The sequence below is a fragment of the Aythya ferina genome (genome assembly GCF_964211825.1).
Source record: "Aythya ferina genome assembly, chromosome: 2".
In the NCBI taxonomy this organism is placed as follows: Eukaryota; Metazoa; Chordata; class Aves; order Anseriformes; family Anatidae; genus Aythya; species Aythya ferina.
The window spans coordinates 148,815,209-148,831,752 of record NC_140297.1 but is presented as its reverse complement, the minus strand read 5'-3'; positions in this window follow the sequence as shown (position 1 = coordinate 148,831,752).

Here is a 16,544-nt window from a genome sequence, read left to right as displayed (position 1 = left end):
ATGGGCTGTGCTAGTCATACAACACTGCCTGTCCAACTTTATCCTTTCTGCCTTCTTGCCTTGTAACCTGGTACAAAAGGACAGAGAAGGGCACTGTGAAATTGCCTCCTTCCACATCCCCCTCCTGTGGTAGACTTCGTGCCCTTTGAGTTGCATATTCCAGTTTAGGATGGTGAGTGTTCTGGGACCAGGAGTTTATATTGAGAACATTGTGCAGACAAAGGCTCCTTCTGTACTAAACTGCCCTGGGGATTCATTCTCCTCTTACTCCTTTTACTACTACTGCCAGAGAGTGCAAAAGCACTGGCAAACCACAGTCCTGCTCCCATGCCATTTTTCAGCTGGCTATACAGCTATACATGCACCTACAGCATCAGTTCCTGAGCTTGAGGAAGTATAAAAAGGTTTTGTGAGAGATGTGAGTGATCCAAATGTGCTTCTTGGTAAAAAAAAAAAAAAACCAAAAAAAACTTTATTGCTGATACTGCAACTCCTTCAGATTTCTTGTGATGCGCACTCTAAAAGTGTTCCCCAGGAGCGGAACCTGGATGTTCCCCAGGAGGCTTTGGGGATCTGGGGATCTGTTTGTTAAATGACATTTCTTCAGCTGTGACAGTTTAAGTGACTGACAGCTTTTCCATCCCTCTTGCAGCAGCCTGAGCTCCAGCCTTGGCCATCATCCTCAGTGTAAGCATTTGGATGGTCATACTGTGAATCTGATTTTGGAGGGTTCTCTTGGAATTACAGGGGTTTGGAATGGGATTGGAGGAAGGTTTTCCAGAAGGTCTGCGACAACATGTAGCAATGCAAACTCTCATGCTGGCATCTGGAAGTGGGTAGTAGGCAAATGAAGTATGCAGCAAGGACTGGCAGCAGTTTATACTGGTTTGAGCAGTATTGTCTAGCATGTAAACACAGGTTTAATTTTGGGTTTAGTTCAGGAAGCATAAAAGCAAAGCTACAAATATGAGAAGAAAGGGGAAGGTCAGTCTTGCCACAAGATAGAAGTAATGGAGAATACAAAAGTACAGGAGGATTTATACACATTGTGACTCTTTATTCCATGAGACTGCCCAAAGCCTCATGGATCCAGGTCATGATCATGGTCATGCCTGCAGAAATCTTGTCTCCTAACTCTAGCCTCTTTACTTTAGCCTATGAGTCTACCTAATCTCCCAAACATTTATTAGGTCCAGGCGTTCCAAGAAACTAAGGGGCAGTGACTTTGTCTCCTGCCTAACTCTGACCTCATCCAATGACCAAAGCTGTTATGGGTTCTTAAAGTAGTCTGTCTCTGCCTACAGTTTTTATGAAACCTCATGGGCAGGCTTCAGAGACCATGTTCACAAGAAGAGAATAGCCTTTATTTTTTCAATGGTCAGTGAGGCAGGTCATAATAGCAGTCACGTAGTTTTACTTCGTGAGCATGTATATACACAAATTGGTTGCCCATACGAAATAACAGTCTTCCAAATAATTCCAGAATTATTTCATAATTTCTTACTTGAGACAGTGCTGTGTGTGTACCCTTCCATTGGGAGAACTGTGAAAATGCTGCTTTGGTTTTGTCAGGATTTAGGCTGTTGATTTGAGTACTTCATACAAAATGAATATTTTTATACCATTTTATTATTTATTTTGGCTGAAATTTATTGCAAGTTTCTGTGAAACAGCTACGAGACTTGGAAATGCTGGGGCAACTGATATGATGAATATCTAAAATGTTGTGAGAGACCATCTAGCTGATTTTATGTTTTTAGTGGTGCACTGATGATAAATACATTACAAGGACATTACAAGGAAAAATCAACTTTCCAGATGAACTGCATCCTGTCAGAATGTACAAGATTTCAAAGGAAAATAAATTCTCTGCCTCCATCATGAAAGGTGTTTTTGGGACAAATCCTGTGACTCACTGAGGTACCTTCCAGGTTTTCAGCTTTTGCTTACCATGGTTCATTTCATCTTCTGTGCTGTTTACTGCTGCATGTGGCATGTGCTCATTTATGTTTGTCAATGCTGAATTTTATTTACTGCATAGCAGCCTGATTTCAGAGGAAACCCAGTTCCTTTTTCTGTTCACTCACTTTGTGTAATCAGTGAATGCAGCTTGAGTACTGTTTTCCATCTGTCCCAGTCATTTACATAGATTAAAAACAGCAGAGGTCCAAGTAATGGCCTTGTGGGGAGGATTCCCCACAGTGGGGTGGCTTGCTTTACAAGTCCTCAGATTTCACTTTGTTTGCTTTTTCTGGTCTGTGCATTCACCATTTGCATGTTAATAGATTTGAAGAGGAGAAGATTCCCTCCAATATTTCCTGTACTGGGTCTCCATCCCAGCCAGACCCAGTACATTTCCTCAGCCTCACCTGTAACATGTTTGCTTATTCTCTTAAACTCACTAACGTGTTTCATCAAAATTATCATCCTCAGTTACATATATATATATATATTTATATTTTTTTTTGTGGCCAGAAAAGTTCTTATTGGATGATAATAAATCAATTTCAGTTAATTCCTGAAACATGCCTACAGAGATATTTAGAGCTATTTTATAATTATAATTTTTACTCTTAGACTGTTTGGAGATAATTAATATTGCTGTTAAAATCTTTATCCTATAAATACTTTACCTCTTTGAAAGCTTTGCAGCTACAAGATTTTATTTATTTATTTTTTTCATTTTTAATAAAGATAACATTGAAGAAATGAATATACATTAACTTTCAATGTCATTTCTGCAAGTGATTGGTGTTACACATTACCTTTCCATGTCATTTCTGGAAGTTACAGGTGTTAAAGATTCTGAGCTGTATTTTCAAACATATTGCTAGCCTTCACGCTTCAAGAATCTGTGCTACCATTTCCAGTTAAATATTATATAAAATTAAATTCAAAAAAGCAGGAGAATTATTAATCCAGACTTTCTCACTGTCACAGGAACTACTCTCTCCTCCACCAGCAATTAAACAGGAAATAGCTTTATGCAATCTACATTTAAAGCTAAAGATTTGGTTCCACTGTTAGAGTTTCAAAACTGCATATGATTTCAGCAGAACTGATAATTTATCATAAATGCATGTTACTGTGTCAACTCTATTGCAGGTGCTTAGAAGAAAAATATATTTAGATAAGTAGGCATTTAGGCTGAAGACCTGCCTTTTATCTGGTGATCATCCTTCTCTTTGTCACCATTCCCCATCAATTAAATTGAGTGTGTTAACATTTTCTTCACATGGAGATTCAATATAGTTGTGACACCTGAGATAGTAAAGTAGCAGATTAAATGGCTGGCAAGCACAGTCCAGCTGAGCAGTGCCTAAAACCACAGCAGTGTGAGGAAACAGAAGGACTGGATTTAGGCCAGTTGCATTCTAGTAGGTAGCATGGGTGAGAGAGGCATCGGTTCTTAAAACAGCAATGACTGTGGGTATTCCCACTGCAGAGGAGGAGTATTTACATCCATAGTTCCTTTTGTGCTTTGCAGAAACAGATGGACAGCCTATAATGTGCAGAACATGACCAAAAGATGTGTTTCACATACTCAGGACATTGGAGGTGGTGGTCAAATAACAAAATGCTAATCCTACAGCTGCCACATGAAATAGCTAGGTCTGTCTTCATTTAAAATATGCTCCTAGGCATATTAGTGTGCAGGCAGCAAAATAAGAATTAAAACAGGACATCTCCAGGGTTTTGCTGGGTGTAGTGGAACTTTGTAGAAATTTACCAGAGTGTAAATCTGAGTTCAGCTTCAACCTTCTTCATGAGGGATAAATATTCTTGTGGCAGAACCAGTTAACTTTTCTCTATGAAAGAATAGATACATGACTATGTTACCTATGAAATATATGGAACATATGTATATATATGTACTTTATTGAGTTAGAGATTTTATGCTCACTGTTGCCTTAAGGATGGAAAGTCAGGAAAAAAAATGTGCACATGTCCACCAAGAATAGATGTCTCTGCAAATAAAGCAATTTGTGACCCTCAACAAGCTATCTGGCTTCCAACAATAGATAATGTGAAATAAAAACTTCTCTTGGCAAGTGAGAACTCAAACTGGCATTTGAGTGTCATCTCCGAGAAGAATCCTAATTTATTTCATCTGGCTAGAATGATTTTTAGGGCATTTTGGTAGATCAAGGAAAGGTCTATCAGCCAATTATCTAGGAGCTATTCTTTGAAGGCTTGTTACAGTGTCTATAAATCCATAAATGTGTTTCTTCATTCAGTTAGAACTGTAATCAGTTATCAGACCAGATGAGCTCTGAAGTCAGCAATCAGTTGCACATTCCCAAGAGGATTTCTTCTGTCTTATCTCTTCTATTTCTTTGAAAGACATGTAAAATCCCATTTATTCAAAGCATATATTCATCCCAGAAACTGCTGTGTCAAATGAACACAGCTAGGGAAGATAATGAGGTACAGTTCTTTTTTTGATACTCATCAGTCTGGCTTTTCCATGCCTGAGGTCAGCTCTGTATGGAAGCAAAGACTTGTTCCTCTTTGGTAAACAGATTTTTTTTTGCCTTTATGGACACTGTGTTATGTCCAGAGGTTATTATGAAATACTGCTGTACCAGTGTGGTTCATTCCTTCTCCACCGGGTCTCATACAGCTGAAATAACTTGCAGAAGTGGTATACTGGCATTAAAATAAAGTGGTTTAAATTGAAGTCATTTCAGTTCCAGTGCCCAACCACCCTCTGGGTGAAGAACCTTTTACTAATGTCCAATCTGAACCTCCCCTAACTCCATGTTGTTTCCTTGGGTCTTATCTGCTCATCACCAGAGAGCAGCACCTCCTCCAACATTCCCCCTTGTGAGAAAGCTGTAGGCCCCACTCAAGTCACCCCTCAGTCTTCTCTTCTCTGAGCTGAATAAACCACCAAAATCTCAGGAAGCTAAAACACATGATGTACAAGGAGATGCTAAGATCTGGGCTAGCTCAGTCTGTAGCAGAGACAGCCCAGGGGGATCTTACTGCTCTCTGCAACAACCTAATCAGAGGGTATAAAGACGAGCTTAGTCTTTGTTCAGAAGTAGATGATGAAAGAAAGTGAAGCAATGGACACAAGCTGTATCAAAAGACGATATCTGACTAGATATAAGGAAAAAGTTCTTCACAGCAAGGGCAATCAAACTCTGGAACAGGGGCCCAGAGAGGCTGTGGGCCCCCCATCTTTGCAGATACTCAGAATGAATTATACGTGGCACTGAACAATATGCTCAAAAATGAGTCCTGCTTTGAGCAAAGGATGGTACTAGATAGCAACCAGATTTTCTTTTGAACATAATCCATTCTCTGTTTTTGTGTTTCTAAGGACTGTCCTGGCCCCTCTTGTAGAAAGGGCCTTCTGTTACCCATGGCTGCAAACTGTGTGTTTTAGGTGGAGTCTCTGAAGTCTTCCGCAGGGTCATTTCCTATTTCCAGGTACTCAGGCACTCCCATAAATCAGTTGCTGTCATTGTGTTCTGTGGTGAGCTAAAAGGCCAGGACCTAGTGAACAGTTCTGTTTTGTTTTGTTTTATGTTCCCACTCTGCCTTTTTCTGAAAATCTGCTCTCATGGACAAAAGACAGAGAGGAGAACTTCATGGTCCTAGGACACAAGATGCTCTTAAGACTGTGTGATGCCAGGATAATCCATGTGACTGAGATTTCCAAGTGATGAATAATTTTAGGTTGCTTTCATGGAAAACTAATAAGCAGCTCTGATTTTCAGCTTATTGAAGAATATGAATTCTTTCAGATGTTGAAAGTTGGGCTCCTCAAAACCCTCAACCTTCCAAGAAGCCATTTGTCAATTTGAAAAATCTTTCTTTAATCTCTTCCTGGCTTCTGCATAATAGGAAAGGTGGATATCTTTGTTGTTTTTGTTGTTTTTGTTGTTTTTTTTTTTTTTTTTTTTTTTTCTTTCATTTTCCCCATTCTGTTGCCCTTTGTGAGCCAAAAAAAAATCATAGTTTTCTATGCTAGGTCCCAATTACAAATTTGGACTTCATCAGTAGTGGATCAACTCCAGAGAGAGAATGAGAGTAGTAGAAAAGACAAATCAGCATGGGAAAATCTCTCCTCCTTCCCGTTTTCCAGGGATAGTTTCAAAAAACACATGGCTTTTGGCTGTCAGCTTGCTTTGGCATCTGTACTCCAGCTGAGAGCTTGTTCGGCCTTGCATGCTTTGATGCAGTAACAACACAGCCCACATTTCTGCTGATTAATCATTCGGTCATTGTAGCTTAACCACTGTGATCATGAGCTATTTTTCCCCACAAAGATTAGACACGTCACTGTTCATCATCTTCATATTCTTCACTCTCTTTGTACAATGGCTGAAGGGTCTCATCTGACCAGGTGCTGAGGACCCACATTTCCACTGAAGGCAGGGAGGGGTGCAGATGTCTGGCCCCACTCAAAATCAAGTATTATCCCCCTGTCCCTTTAAAGTTCATGACAAACAATTTCTTAATTCAGTTCATGAGGAATTATGCTGAGTCCAATTTTATCCTAGGAGTAGAAATTCCCATGGCTATATCTTTAATTTGTACTTAGTTTTTGGCATCTGGGGGTTGCAACCCACTGCCAGCAGATGGAAAATGTCAACCAAATGCACTTCCTTTATGACTCATGCACCCTCTGGAGCATGTCACAAGTAAACCCTCAACAGAAGATTAATGTTAAATAGAGGAAGATTGTGTTTGTTGATAAACTGTTGCAGCTTTTTCTGGTTTCTTCAGAAACATTTCAGTGACTCTCACCACTTGTTTTAGTCACTAGAGTGGTGGAAGTTGCTGGCAGCATTACGTTAAAAGAGGGAAATTCAAGCTTCCTCCCTGGAGACGACAGTGTGGTCTTCAAGCAATTCTACCTGCAGCCAAATGCATGCATGCTTGCAGTTGAATGCATGCTGAAGCTTTTTTCCAGTGTAATATATGATTTGTCTGAAATCACATAAAAAAGTGAACCCTGACATGGCCAGTACTGTCCTTGCAAATTAAAAATATACAATATGTATCTTCTTACTGTTACTTTAGTAATGGTATTTTCTTTGGAAACACACGGGTTTGTTTTTCTCTCCTATTTTATCCAAAGTGACTGGTTTTGCTCTTAAATTTATGCAAACTGAGTTAATTAAATCATTCTTCTGAAGAGAAGCAGCCTGTAAGCCTGTAAATAATAATATGAAACCCACTCAGTACATCCTGGGTGCAAAGTAGAAAAGCATGTGTGAAAACACTCACGGAGCATCTATAAAGAATTTGGTTGTAATCATCTGTCATGAGAACAATATTTTCCCCATAAGAAGAACTGAAACATGCCCTGCCTTAAATGTCATTCATTTGGAGTCTTTGTTTAATAGTTTGCCTAGATTTAGTCACAATAACAATCACTTCAATGGGAATATGCTTTTCTTTCCATTTTTTCACACTGAGAGAATGTTTCTTTCTATGCTAAAGGGGGAGTGATTTTGAAGGGAATCTATAGAATCATTGGACCATTTTGGATTGGAAAAGATGCTTAAGATCATCAAGTCCAACCATCAACCTAATGCTAACAAGTCCACCACTACACCATGTCCATTAGCACCACATCCACTTCTTTCAAATACCTCCAGGAATGGTGACTTCACTTCTCTGTGCAGCTCTTTCCAATGCCTAACCAACCTTTCCTTGAAGAAATTCTTCCTAATGACCAATCTAAACTTTTCCTGGTGCATCTAGAGGCCATTTCCTCATGTCCTATCAGTTGTCACCTGAGAAAAAAAGACCAACAACCACCTCCCTACTACCTCCATGTAATCTAAATTAGTTGAAGACATTGATCATATAGTATTGTCATTAAACTTTGGGATCTGTAAGTGAGGGGTGAATATGGCCTTGACAGAATGTACAATAGAGGAAATAGAGAACTGCAGATCCCACTCTACTTTATCCATGGAATTATGCAGGATTTATGCTGTTGCAGTAATCAGCATGCCTCAAGAATGGTAATTGCTGTCCAGCTGAATGAAACCTGACATAGTCTGAGACATCAGCTCTGATGAACATAACAGTTGAATGAACCTTATCTCTTTAGTAATTATTTAGTAATTAGTAAGCAACACAAACCAATTTGGAAGGCATATAGCAACGGTTATAAAGGCCATGGCAAAGGTTTGGAAAGATATTTATTTCTTTCACCTCCCTGAGAGAAAATAAATTTGTCAGGTACATTAAAACACCAACGCTAATGTTTAGTCAATAATCTCATGTTTGTTGTCTGTCATATCAGTGGGAAAAAAAAGAAGAAAAAAAAAAAAAGAAGAAAAAAAAGAGCTTTTATTCTCTACTGTCTTCAGAGAGCTTACCTCAGAAGTCTCCTAAAAGCCCAGAATCAGCATTTGGGGTCCAACTCTGTGAAGCCACGGGAATAGAAAAGGAGTATCATAAAGAAGATAAAAATATGCCTGCCTGCACAGGCTGAGAACAGTAGAGAACAGCCCGTTATGCAGCTCAGGGCATACACTGCTTGTGCCTCCCATGATTCCTCTGTTGTTACTTTTGCAGAAGGTAGGAGGCAGAAAAGCAGCACTAAGCAAGGCACCTGAAAGAATGTTCAGGAGGATTCAGCAACAATGTGCACTATTGATGTTGATGCATATGTCTGTGGAAGATATTTATATTTGCCTGTAGCAGGATTCAGAAGTTTCTTCTGTCATTTTCAAACAAGCTGTAGATAACTACTCACATGTATAAAAAACAGATTCTAATATTGTTTGTTACTTACATTTTGTTATACTTGACCTGACCTATTTGTGAACACTTCTCTATTTATTTTACTGTTTATTGCAGTGTTGAGACATAAATGCATCTTCTAAATTAGGATTAAAATATCTTAACTATTCCCTTTGAAAAATAAAGGATCGTTGAAGAAAACTTTGAGTTTAGCTTCAATAAAGATTGATGTGATCTTCTTTAAGGTTTGAATGTTTGTTTTGGTTTTGGTTTTTGTTTGTTTGTTTGTTTGTTTTACTTAATGAGTAGAGTCTACTTTAGATATACTTACATCATATTCCCATTCAGTGTGACAGGAATGGAGATCAATAAAACAATATATTACAGAAATATATTATTTTTATTGATGAACAGAACACAGTTTGCTAGCACAAGGCTAATTCTGGACAATTATTATGGAAACTAGGCCTTATTGGCTGCAGTGTATGAACTTACAACATTTATCTGGGAAAAGTGGGGGACACGCATGCTGTTATATTTGAACTAAGGAGCAGTTACAGTCTAATATATCAAGGAACTTCAGAGTAACCAAACTAATGACTTGACCAATCTGCTCGCGCTCACTCCACTTTTTAAAAAGAAACTGAGATTACCATTGCAGTAGTTTCTAGTGATATGCAGCAGCTGCTACTATAACTGGAATTACTTAACCATTTGAAGCAATTACAGGTGATTATGGTGTAAGGAGCAGTGAATGAGCCAAACCACCTCATATGTGCTAAGTCTCAGCCTGCTCTCTTCCTGCATGTCGAGAGACTAGAGTGCAGGTGGGGACAGAAATGTTTCTTTCATGCTCTTCACAAGAGCTATATAACATTTTATTACTGAGTCATTTTTTCCATGTAAAAGTCTGATTTACTATGACTTCCTCTGACATAAAAAATAACACCAAAAAATCGTAAAACATTGAGGACTGAGATTTTTAAGATAAAACCTCTTTTTCTTTGCTTCATTCACAAAGACTCATGAGTATCTGCCTGTTCTTTGAGTCCTGCATTCACAGTGCTGATGTCACCAAGGCATTGCATTAACCTAGCAGATGCAGGTTGCTTAACTCTTGGTTGCCTTATGAAAAGAGAGGTTGTGGCTTAAGCTGAGGAGTAGCAAAAATGGCTAGGGACAATAGCACTTATGTGAAGGCAGACCGCAAGGGGCAAGATTAGGCATGTCATATGAAGACTGAATAAATCGAGTTCTCTTTGTCTCATACATTCTGTGCTCCACTGGTGGCCCTTCAATAAACTTACTCAGCTATCTCAATATCTGTATTGTACAGGGGACCGTAAAACTGGACACAGTCCTCCAGATATGATCTCATAAATGTCCATGACTGGCCTGCCTGGCCAGCTTGAATTCCAGGCAGAGTGAGATCACGTCTACCCAAACCCACCTTGCTCTCTTCAGAATATCCCTAAAGGCTTTCCTTCCTTTTTTCATGCATGTCTGAAGATAATCCAACCCTAATTACATCTAAGCAAGGTGGTTCTTCACCAAAACACACAGAAGTTTTTGATTCTGCTCTGCCTCCTGCTGATGAGCCTGGGCATGAGAACTCTTCCAACACTGGGCATAAAAGGCATAGAAGCAGCAAGTAGAAGCAAGAATAAAGTGGAGCTTTAGGAAATAAAGCTCATGAGAAGAAAAATGGATGGATTTAAGGTGCTTTGGTTTAGAATAAGGGGAATCAAAGGAGGGTTTGTGTCAATTTTCTGTTGTGTATTGTACTTCTTTAAAATGGACTATTGTTGACTGTTTTCCATACATCTAAGGGAAAGAATAGAAGTCTGTGTCTGTAGTTTGCAGCAGAGAATATTTCTGGAAGTATAACTGAAAAATCATAATTTTGAAGACAGAGAAATACAGGAATAAGTTACTCAGGAAATCTATACATACATACATATATATATATATATATTTGCTACTCAATGGTGGTACACATGGACTTTCAGATTCACCCTGGTCTTACCTTTCAATGAGTCACTGAAGTAGGTAAATCTCAGCTTAGGAAGATGGAGATGACTTTTTTTTTTTTTTTTTTCCTAAGAGTAATTTATGAAAACATGCTTTGAAGTCTATCCCAGGATGCTCACGTGCTTTTATTTTATCAGAAACTTCTAACCCTAGTGTTTTTTTTTTCCTAGCCTTGAGGAAAGCATCTGTTATTTTTATGAAAGAATGTGGGGTGGCTTGGAGGAGAGATGGATGATCATCCTCCATTTTAAAGTAAGATTCTGGGCTGCAAAGTCCCACAGTATTTTCAGCTATGGAGTATGACAGACTTAAGTTCATACTTTTTATTTCATACTTTAGATAGAAGAAATAACAAAATCTTCATTGTATTGGTAGATAGACTTCATGATTCTCTCCTACTCATTTGATGATATCTTCTCTAGACATAGTTTAAACAGGTGACACAGCCTACCAGAGAGTAAATAAAGACTCAAGAAATAGGAAGATCAGGATAAAAACAAGCCGAAAAGCAAGAAGGCACTCCTACTAGAGTGCCATAAATCATAACAAAATGTAAATTCATTTGATGGAGGAGTCTATGAAATTTCCAAGATTACGTTGGTTCTTAACATATGGAATTACCATACCCACTCCAGAAAACGTTCACATTTTAATGCCACAGCACTCATATACATCTGACAGAAGTTAATGGAGGTTTTCCCATTAGTGGTGTAGAATAAGTCTCTTGGTGTCTATCAATCACTGTTATATCTGGAATTCAAAGATGTTATACTTGGTTTTGGATAGAGTTACATTATCTTCTTTACTGTCAGATCATACCTGTGTTTACGCAAGGTTTTCCTACAAGAAGCTTGATGTTACTTGGCAGTTCAGTGCTTTGTTCTCTTCTTTATTTTACTGGTTATTTCTTTTTGCAAGTCTCTGGCTTTCCTGCTTGGCAGGGAAAATCTTCAAGATAAGGACCAAGACTAACCAAAGACATCTGCCACTATCTTTAGCCTGAATCCATAGCTCTGGGAGCTGCAGTCAGATCACAGACATGAGTAGGTTCATGTGCAAAGGTGGGCTTCATGTGCGTTTATGTTACAGCAACATCTGCTCACTGTAGACTTATGTGTTAGCTCTGTGATCACTAGTAAAACAATGATATATGAAGTAGAAGATTTCAGACCCTTATGGGATATATTAGGTTTATGTGGCAAGATTTTGGTAGTGGGGTGCTGCAGGGGTGGCCTCTATGAGAAGAATCCAGAAGCTGCCCCATGTTAGATAAGGGCCAGTTTTAGCTGACCCAAAAGCAACCCTGCACTGCCCGGATCTGAGCCAATAAGTGATGTTGTTTGCGCCTCTGTGAGAGCAGAGTTAAGAAAGAGGGGAAAAAAAAAATAAACTGCTGCACAACAGCAGCTGGGAGAGCAAGGAGTGAGAAGCAGCCCTGCAACAGTCCCCAGGCTGAGTGCAGCAGGAGAGCAGGAGGTGCTCCAGGCAGGCAGCAGCAGTTCCCCTGCAGCCTGTGGAGAGGTCCCTGGTGGAGCAGGCTGTCCCCCTGCAGCCCATGGGTCCCACATGGAGCAGATCTCCACGCTGCAGCCCCCCCATGGGTGGAGGAGCCCCCGCTGGAGCAGGTGGATGTAGCCTGGAGGAGCCCACGCAGGAGCAGGGGGTCTGGGGGGAGCTGCCGCCCACCCGTGGGGGACCCGTGCTGGAGCAGTTTGCTCCTGGGTGATGGACCCCGTGGGACGGAGCCGTGTGGGAGCAGTTCCTGAAGAGCTGCTGCCTGTGGGCAGCCCCCGCAGGCTCAGTTCGGGAAGGACGGCATCCCATGGGAGGGATCCCACAGGGAGCAGGTGCAGAGAGGGACTGTGAGGGAGCGTCAGAGACTGACTGCAGCCCCCATTCCCTGTTCCCCTGCACTGCTTGGGGGGACGATGTAGAAGGGGGAGGAGGGGGAAGGTGTTTTCAGTTTGTTTTTACTTTTCACTAGTCTAGCTTGTTAGTAATAGGCAATAAATTACACTAATCTCCCTACACTGAGTCTGTTTTGCCCATGACAATGACTGTTGAGTGATCTCCCTGCCCTTATCTCAACCCTTGAGCCCTTTCCATCATATTTTCTCCCCCTTTCCCTTTGAGGAGGGGGAGTGAGAGAGTGTTTGTGGTGGAACTCAGCTGCCTAGCTGAATAAAACCACCACATAAGAGCAGCTTTAAAATGCTGGAAGGATAGTGTAATCTAGAAACATACATCTCTAGAAGATGAATAACATTTTCAGAATGTTTTATTGGAAATAAAATGTCTTTAAAGAGGTGTAAGTATCCTATAGACATGACAGATGGAGCAAGAGAGAAAGAGAGAAATTTTTATCAGGTAGTAAGAGCATTTTGTTTCTAACCAGTCAGTAATTCTGAGGGTTTTGGCAGTGACCTTCGATTGCCACTAGCAAGCCATATGTATCCAAAGTAAACAGGGCTTAAGAGGAACACAGGGACTGAATAGAGAGAAGACAATGTAGTAATTGCCAGCATATTCCTAGAAAAAGCAGCATGCTCATCTTCTGATGAGGCCCAATTAAAAGTGACTTTTGCATTGTTTTATGAACCACACAGTTGCCTAGATGCATGGCAACAAAATGACCTAGCACAATGGGTGAGATTTTACTGAGACTGTGCTCCTTGTGTATTTACAAAAGCAAAACAAACAAAGAAAAAAAAAAAACATGTTATTTCTTTAGGAACTGAAACCCAAGTGGCGTCTGCAATTACCTTATTGTAAACTGTATTAGGAATTGTGTTTATTAAAGCAACCTCACAGTCAACTTTGCTTCAGCAATTTCATATGACCCTTCATGTTCATCAGCAATATGAGAACCTGAAGTGAAGTCAAGCTCATTTTAAGTCTTTTTCTGTTGATGATTTGTATGAGTACTACATCCATTAAACAGTATAAACTGCCCACTCTCTCTTATTTACATAGCCTACTCTGGGTGCCAGTTCACAGCATGTAGCTTTCTTCCTTCTCATTCATATGGCCCTCCAACTACTACTAATGTCTAAATGTACCTCCATTGATGGTATAATTGTCCATGTGCCAGCTTCCTTATAAAAGGAGATGTGTAATGTTTAAACATTTACATTCTGCTGGATCTGGGATGTAGATTCCCTCTGTTCCCCATGAAGAACTAGTTATTCACCATCCATTATTATTGTGGCTGCAAACTTAGAAGTCACACGTGCTCGGGAAGGATTCTAGATATAACCACTCATTCTGTTTTTCTCTGAGTGATGAATGAAATTTGTCAGGACAATTTACTTTTTTCACAATTGGCACAAAACTTATGAGTAGGAATTGTGACATTTTGAAGAATTATTAATTCTTGTTTGAAATACCTTCTGCATCTCTTTGTAATAATATATAAATACTCAAGCAAATTAGGGAAACCTTTACTAGCATTTCCACTATGTAGGAGGAAATGGAGACATGAATTTTAAGTGCATACAGCATTGGCTGTACAATGGAACTGTTGTCTTTGCTCATCCATATGTAGATGTTCCAGTTAATGTTCAATTCAAGACATTCATCCAGGATCTCACCAAACTCACTGGAGGAGATGGATACCTCCAGGAAATGAAGCATCCTACCCCTGTACATGTGTTTAAGGTATGCAGACACAATGTGTAAGAAACTAACTTTTACAAGACATGACAACTCTATACTTTGCTAGAATATAAGCAAATACCTCTTTCAAAGAGACATTGCCTCACAGCTTGAGAAAAAGTGTTCCAGATACATTTATTGGCTGTATTTGCTTGTAAAGGAGACATGCCTGAAATTATTTTATACACAGTGTAGGAATGTTTTTGTGTGCTAAGGTATTTCTCCAATAAAGCCACATACGGATAATAAAGACAGCAACAAACTCATACAAGAGAATCCTCATTTGTGGAATGTGTAGTGCTTTTCTATATCTAGCCAGTCTTTGGCACACAGAGTGTGTAACGTGGTGATTTCTAATCCATGCTGAGTCTTGTTGTCTGTTAATGACAGTGGCTGACAGAACTTTCAACTCTTCTTACTAGTGAGCAAAATACTTTGTGTCCATGCCATGAGTTCTTGTACCTTGAGACCAACCTTCCTGCCACATGAGAATCTGAAGTTGCACTCTGGAGTGGGAAACACATCTGAAAATGTTGGTCTGTCTTTCTGGATGTCTAGGCAGTTCTCACCATCATGAGATCTCTTCTTTGAAAATGACAATATTATCCTTCTTCATTCCCTGTCATCATATTGCAGGATTTTAATTTAGTGCTTTCTGAGCCTGTTTTTCTGAGGAAAGGAAGCTCATGTTTCCATGAACTCTATTACTCTGCTTATTTGTCACTTCTTATCCCAAAGAATACTTCATCAGATTGGACCACTTCAACCCAGATTGAAGGGTGGGTAGAAGTCTCAAAAGATCTCGATTGCCTGCATTTTGTGAGAAAAGATGTCTAGATAGAGGAAAATACCCAAATAATATCTTGTGCTAGGAAATACAAGTTTAAGATACTAACGGAAAAAAAATCTGAGATGCCCTTTAGTAGCAAAGTTATAGGTGATCTCATTGAAGCAATAGAAAAGGTCACAGAGTTTCCCTTCTTACATCCTTGCAGTTGATAGTTTCCTGTTTTTCTTTAGCATGGGTCACATTGACTATTATTGTTGGCTGTGATCCCTCACTGACTGCCTGATACACACTAAAAGCTGCCTTTTAACCTACACTGCTCTACTAATCAATTGTCTGAGCATAAACTTAGGCCAACATAGCATCGCATTACGCTAGCTGTGCAGTGTACTTGGCAGCATTAAGGCTGAACTGTCCAGGCAAAGTAGACAAAAGTCAATTCTAACATCAAATTTGGAGTCAGATGTTTCTCCCTTTGTCCCACATCATAATTTTGTTCTTTACTTAAGTTCCACTTAACTGATTAGTTTGCATTTTACTCAGAAGATGACATTATTTTGGTAAGTAGCCCACAGTGCAACTCTTTACAGAGTTGCCCTTTCTCACTGAACCTGTTTTGGTTAGTAAGAGTTTTACCAGAAAATGCCATTTTGAGACAAAAACACTCATAAATGCAGAGGTAATTTATGAATAGCTTCAGGAAAAAATGAAAGGGAAAGGGGAGGAAACGTCAAGATATATTTTGCAATTTTCAAAACAGCACTTTTCAACTTGTCCTGATGAAAAGATGTTTTCTTTTATGAAATGACCTCAGTTAAGAATAAGCAGTAATTTTACATATTCAGAAGACAAAGCAGCATATTTAGATAATATTTAGTTTTCAGTGAAAATTTTGATTTAGAATCATTTTGAAATTCTTATTTTCAAGTAAGGATTTCCTTCAGAAAAGGAGTTAAAAATTTTATTATGTCTGTAGCCGCACTATTGTGATGATAGATATTTACTCAAGGTGGAAGCCAATTTAAGAAATTTATATGAATGTTTTCAGGGAACAAAGGACAACACACGTGGACAAGACGGAGCTTGATGGAATTGTCACATATCCTGGCAAATTGCTCTCTTCGGGGAAAAACTTATTATGGCAAACAGAGAGGATGAAGTATTTGTGTGCACATTTTTAAATCCCTTGTGCCCATTAGAATGTAGTGGTTAAGAGCAACTCAGTGCCAGTGGCCACATTGCATGTCTGACTACAGATGCAAAGTATTTTAATTAATTTTTATAAGGTAAATAGCTTAGTTACGCATTTAACAGTCCTTGGTTGGATTTGTATTTTACTACATTAGGCTTATGC